Source organism: Arachis hypogaea, chromosome 11 (genome assembly GCF_003086295.3).
Source record: "Arachis hypogaea cultivar Tifrunner chromosome 11, arahy.Tifrunner.gnm2.J5K5, whole genome shotgun sequence".
Lineage (NCBI taxonomy): Eukaryota > Viridiplantae > Streptophyta > Magnoliopsida > Fabales > Fabaceae > Arachis > Arachis hypogaea.
The window spans coordinates 13,278,112-13,285,116 of record NC_092046.1 but is presented as its reverse complement, the minus strand read 5'-3'; the positions used below and the strand labels follow the sequence as shown (position 1 = coordinate 13,285,116).

Here is a 7,005-nt window from a genome sequence, read left to right as displayed (position 1 = left end):
AGTTTATCTTCCAAAATTCTTCGTGCTGGTTTCTTTTGGCCGAGTTTACAGAAAGATTATTATGAAAAGGTGAAAACTTGCAAAAACTATCAGAAACATGCTCCAATAATACATGTGTCAGCCGAGCTCTTACATAACTCTAATGTAAGTTGGTCTTTTATCAATGGGGAATTGATATTCTTGGTACGTTCCCTATTGCACTAGGTCAGATCAAATTTTTAGTCATAGCTATTAACTATTTTTCTAAATAGATTGAAGCATAACCACTAGCCAAAATCACATCTCAACAAATGATTTCATTCGTTTAGAAATATATTATATGCAGATTTAGTATATCACAACATGTTATCACTGACAATGGCGCCAGTTTGTCGATCATAATTTTACATCTTTTTTACAGAACTTAAAGATCCACTAACATTTTTCTTTAGTTGAACATTCATAGACTAATGGATTAGCTGAAGTAGCAAATAAAGTCGTCTTACATGCTTTAAGAAAGAAACTGGATGATGCTAAAGGGATTTGGGTCGAGTTAATCCCAGAAATTCTTTGGGGATACGACACAACTATACATTGTACCACCAAGGAAACCCCCTTCCACTTAGTCTATGGGTTCGACGCTATGATTCCTTCGGAGATCTCTCAATCATCGTTGCGAACACAAGTAACTGACCAACATGAAGCTTGGCAGCTAGATCTGGATTTCATAGAAGAAATCCGAGATATAGCCACTCTTCGTCACCGAGCAATGCAACACAATATAACTTGGGAATACAATCAAAAGGTCCATCCTCATTCATTTCAAGTCGGCGACCTGGTACTCAGAAAAACCAAACAAACTAGACGACCACCATCTCATGGGAAACTTGCAACCAAATGGGAAGACCCATTCCAAGTTGTTGAAGTCTTAGGCAATGAAGCATACAAAATTCAATCTTTAGATGGTACAATTTTACCTAATACTTGGAATATTTTTTCTTTAAAACAATATTACAGTTAAAAGACAGGGACAAACTTGTACTCTTTTTTCTACTCACAAAATTTTTTCCAAAAACAAGAATTTTGCTTGGAGAGGTTTTAACGAGGTATGTCAACCTACACCTTTGTAATCAAAGGTCTAATAACATTTTGTTGCCGTTCTATGAAATCCAACTTCTTTGTTCATTTTTTCTTTAATGACGACTCTTACCAATCCGAGCTATAACTATACGGGCAACTGATAAACCACTATTTTATGGTTTATCTTGTGCTAAATTAAGTGGCTTTTATCAAGTCTTTGCACACTTATTCATATAATTTACATGATTTTACAATTTCTTCCCAATTTTGTTCTATAATTGAAAACTTGCTTCCTAAGCCTTTAAATTGTATATTTTTAATCCCCCTTTATTATCATTCGATGCCATGATCTGTGTGTTAAGTGTTTTCAGGCTATATATGGCAGGAATAGCTTAGAGGATGGAGAGGAAGCTTGCAAAAATGGAAGGAGCACAAGAAGTAAAGGAGACAACCAGCGAGAAGCGACGAGCACGCATGGATCACGCGTGCGCGGATTTGGAGATTTTCATGGCGATGCGTGCGCGCACCTGACGTGTACGCGTGAGAAGCGAGATTGTATGGCAACGCATGCGCGTACCTGACGCGTACGCGTGACACGCGAAGAAGACCATCGACGCTTACGCGTGACTGACGCGTACGCGTGACATGCGCCACGTGCAGAAATCGCAAAAGACACCGGGGGCAATTTTGGGCTGAGTTTGGACCCAGTTTTCAGCCCAGACATACATACTAGAGCCACGGGACAAGCAGAGACTCAACACACATTGTCAGTGGAATAGTTTTGAGTTTTAGATTGGAATCTTAGAGAGAAACACTACCTCCTCTAGGTTTCTTTCACATTCATAGTTTTAGGATTTTATACTTTTAGTTGGGATATTGAGAAGAATCACTACCTCCGTTGAAGTTTTCTATTATTTTAGTTTGTTTCCTTATTTCCTTACTCTTTTAATCACTCATTAACCCTGTTCAGATAAGGATGTTTATGGTTTTGGAATTTATTAATGAAAAGAACTATTTTTATCTTTAATTAATTTTTTGTCATTATTTTATTTGAATTTCCATGTCTTCTTTTCTTTCTCTTTTATCATTTATGAAAATGGCATTCATGTTAATGGAGTAGACTCCCAACTTGACTTGGGAGTTGATTAAAAGGAGACCCTTGAGTTGAAATACTCAAGTGTTGATTTTAATTGGAAATTGTTGGCCAATTCTCTAGTCACTAACGCTAATCCTTCTGTAAGGAGAGGATTAGAACTTGTGAATAAGAGTTAGCTCAATTACTTGACTTTCCTTTATTCGGTAAGGGTTAACTAAGTAAAAACAACAACCTCTTACTATCATACTTGAGAAAATCCAACAAGGATAGAACTTTCGATTAATCTTCTCCCGGTCAAGGCTTTTATTTTAATTATATAAATTCTCTCATTAATTTTCATTGCTTTAATTCATAATTATTTTAATTTCCCGTTCTCCAACTCTAAAATTTCTTGGAAAAATTCCTGACTAATAAAATAGCACTCTTTTGTCAACTCGTTGAGAGACGACCCGAGGTTTGAATACTTCGGTTATTATTTTTATTGGGTTTGTTTTAGTGACAACCAAATTTTTGTATGAAAGGATTATTGTTGGTTTAGAAACTATACTTGCAACGAGAATTTATTGTGAATTCTTTACTAGAAAAATCCGTTCATCAGCAACCCTATAATTCATTTGTCTAATATACAATTGTGACTCAAAATTCTATCGTTCAGATGTTCAATGATGTCAAATCTTTATCCATTAAGTGATAATTCTTCAACTTGACTCAAACAGAATCAAACTTTTCAAAACAAAATTTACCAATCAAAATTGGTATTTCTTAGTCATTGACAAACTCGGCAACAATAATTTTCATCAAATATCAAGATGAAAATTTATCAGAAAATCTATGAGTAATAAGAAACAACTTTGGTATAGTACAATACCAACTTCTGGCAAATATAGCCAAATTTTACAAAATTCCCAATTAATTGCCCACTGTCCAATAATTCATTCATTGGAATTAATCAATCCTCATCAAAATATCAAACAATCAACATTATCAAAATATTATTTAGAAGACAAACTATTACATATCCAAAGAGTCAAAACATTTGGCAAATGTCGAAGCCAAATCATCACAAGTTTCATGAAGCAAAGTGAAACAAAAACAAAATGCAAACAACAAACCATACATCACTCTGCCAGGTTTTTATCCTCTTTCTCGGCAGCCTCATCATCATCTATTAACACTCCATCACGAACTACTTTACCCAGATCCATATGAGAGAAATCATTATCCAGAGCCAAAAACTTTGCTTTCATTACCGCACGCTCAAATCCTTCATTGAAAGCATCAAGAATTTCAGTCTCTCTACCCTTTTTCCAAATTCTTCAACTTCATAGTCACTTCAATCACTTGATTCTTCATATTGGAAAGATCACTCTCCTTTTTCTTTAGCAGCTCTAAGTCTTTTTTATGGCTGTTCTTCACTGATTTCAGCTCTTCTTCTTTTTCAGTCATTTTCTTTTTCAGATCCTCAATCACATTTTTCTTCAACTCCAAATCCTCCTTTAAATTTATTGATTCATCATTTTTTTTTGCAAAAGCTTCTTATGTCACCCTTCTTTGCTCCAACCAATACTAGCCAAACAGAATCCCAGCTCCTAAACAAAACAAAATAGAAGTTATATAATATATAACTCATGAACATCAAACATCATGCAATTAAGCTAAATGTTATACCTGAAGATATTGGTCAATAGCAATATCCACGACCTCATTAATCAAGAAAATGTCGGAGGATGCTTGCAATACCTCGTCAACAACGACCATAAATGGAAACTTCTTATCCAACACCGAGGAACCGTCCCATCCTCGGCAAACCCATGCAGCTTTTATTGCTTACTCATGAAAATAGTAAGCTCTTCCAAAGAAATTTTCTTCACCTTCTCCACTAAATCGTCACACAAATTGATGACGTTAGCCTTTCTCTTTTTGAAAATAATATTGTTCTTCTTCGAAGCTGGTTGATTCACTTCTCCCTCTCCGTTCACCTTATCAGCGTTCGATGATCAACCTTTTTTTTCAACATTTTTGGTCTTCAGCCGATCCCTTAAGCTCGCTACTGAAACCCTGGATACTTTCCACCTACAAAAGAAAGGAAAACAACTTCAAAAAAAGTCACTTACCTAATTTATAAACAGTTTTATAAACTCTTACCAAGATAGTTCACCACAGACATTCTATCTTCTTCCCATGGATGTAGATCAAAAAAAAAAAAAATTAAATTTTCTATCCACAACCTCTACCAGATAATCTATTATGCACTCATTCCTAGCACTTATCTCCTTTAGACCTAAAATGTGTTGCGCTTGTGAACATCAAACCAGAGAAAACGTCTCACCTAAATGCTCATCTAGATAAAAGAAAAGTTTTCATCTATTGATTTTACCTTAAGAAATATTTCTTTAAAGTCTTTGAAAGAGGACTTATAAAGTTTGAAAATAGTAAAGCCAGGGGAGCTATTCATATTAACCCAAACTCCTTTTCAAACCTCTTTAGCTTGAAACAATTCCACTGACGGTTTTATTTCCAAAAACTCCATTAAAATCTCAAAATACTTCAAAAACACCCAACTATTTGGGTGAAGTTGCGAAGGAGTACAGTTTAATTGTTTCAAAACATTACATTCAAAACTAGTAAACAGAAGTTTTACACAAAGTTCTTCCAATACACAACTGACCCACTATTTTTGACATGGTAACAACTCAATCTTCATCCTAGACCTTTCCCTCATTATTTTTGACACATCAATCTCACCTACAATATCTTATCAATAAATTAAGACCTACGAATTTTCACATCCTCACTGACCCACTTGTATGAACAACCATCATCATCATCTTTTTGTTTTTCTTTTCCCTTCTTATCAACCATCATTTTCTAGAAAGCAAAAATGAAGAAGAAGAAACTGTACAAAAAACAGAAACTAAAATTCACTTCTTTTACTCATGTTTTTATCACTCCTTTTTTCAACACATTTCTAAAGAAAGAGAAGTTATCTTTATGAAACTATTCAGGATTTTAAATAAATATATCACATTTAATAGAATCCATTCAGTTCCATTATAAACTCCCAAGCGTTGATTCGTTTCAAACCAACGGCCCTGATTTCATTGGAAAATGTAACGATGACCTCTATACATTCAATTATAAGACTTTTCCTTTCTTCAAAATCATTTACTTCCTCTTTTCATTTATTTTATTTTAATAAAATTGAACTGAGGCCTCCATACTTATAACCAAAAACGCTAACTTATAATTCATTATTTAAAGCTCAACCTGCTTTATAAAAAAAAATATCAGACCAAACTTGGGGGCTATGATATAACCGTGATAATTCGGTCATACGTTATAACTCGGCTATAAACACTATAGATCGATTATCAATAATAAATCACTAAAGCATCATAACGTTCTAATATGCTATTATTCTTCATTTAAGTAATATACTCGGAAAATATAACCGTTTATACCTCGTCTCTGATATAAAAGTGAGGTAAAAAATTATGTTGGAGATAGCAATACAGAGCTTATTATACACTTGCTGACTTGAACTTTGGAATACTTTTTGCAGATATCCACTCCCTTGTTCTCTTACCGCCAAAATATAACTCAATCTGATGGAGAACTTATTGTTATTTGTCGGAAGACGAACTATACTTCGGAGATCCATCCACACCAGAACACTGTTCAATAACAACATAAGAAAACTAAAAGATTAAATATTATAAATAAAATTAAAATTTAAATGCAGTTAGTTTCATATAAAATTAATAATTAAAAATTGTTAAACAATAATTTAGTCAAATCTATTAAATTATTTAATAATTTTTAACTATCTTCACACAAAGTTAACTCTACCTGAATTTTCACCTGCAAATAATCAAAGAAGACAAAATCAAGGTTGAAGGATGCGTAGGAAGCGATCAGAATATAACATTGATTCAACGTCATGGGTGTTTAATATATAGGTCATTTTGATTGTTTTTTAATTCTCTCAAATATGAGAAAATTTATAAAATAAATTAGGAGTCAACGTGGCGGTGGTAGGTGAGTATTTTTTTAATTCGTACTTAGAAAGTCTAGGTGACTATATTGGCTTTTAAGAATAACTTAAAATTCATAATTAAACATTTTAAAATTATAAAATCTAAATAAAATTTAGATGAGATATGAATCTATCCAATTCAAATCATAATAATTTAAACTAAATTGGAATAAAAAATAAATTCAAATAACCATTATTTAAATCAAATTGGACGATTCAATTAAAAAAAAAAAAGATACAATCTAAATTGCAACAAATTTTATCTATTTTGTCTTTTAAATCGATACAAATCATTCTAAAAACATTGTTTTTATATTATAATCAGAACATTTTTAATTTGACAAATGTATAAAAGGCGTTTTTACACTTCGCACTTTCTATGAAAAAGTGTTTTTGCATTGAGCGTCTCTTTTGTGAGATATATGCCCAGCACCTCTTATAATGTGTATATTTTTTGAGTTGACATCTCAGAATAAGCATCTTTCAGTTAACACACCAAAAAAAAAAAAAAAAAGTACCATTGTGATAAAACGGTGTATCTAATAAATAAATAATTTTAAAAAAATAATATTTTAGTAATAAATTTTAGAAATAGCAGTATATTATGTTAAAAAGATCATACTCTATAATATCGGTATCATATTTTTTTTACAGTTTACGTTCTCATGTTTCTATTTATTTTAATGCAGATCTTGCTAGTGTTAAACGTTTTAGGGCTGTGAGAATGTAATTTCCAAGTGTTTTGGGTGATAGTTACACTGAAAAGAATAAAGAAAAGAAAAACATTTCTCTCTCAAAAAGTGGATAATTCCAA

The 7,005-nt window shown here is 32.5% G+C and overlaps 1 long non-coding RNA gene across 1 annotated transcript; it reads right to left on the bottom strand.

Annotated features, from left to right (window-relative positions):
* Positions 1-3,015: 3,015 nt before the first annotated feature.
* On the bottom strand, positions 3,016-5,144 carry LOC112720316 (uncharacterized). Its single transcript, XR_003162116.2, has 3 exons — positions 4,301-5,144; positions 3,824-4,228; positions 3,016-3,744 (listed from the first exon to the last, which is right to left on the bottom strand). It is a non-coding gene; the product is annotated as an uncharacterized lncRNA (long non-coding RNA).
* Positions 5,145-7,005: the final 1,861 nt, after the last annotated feature.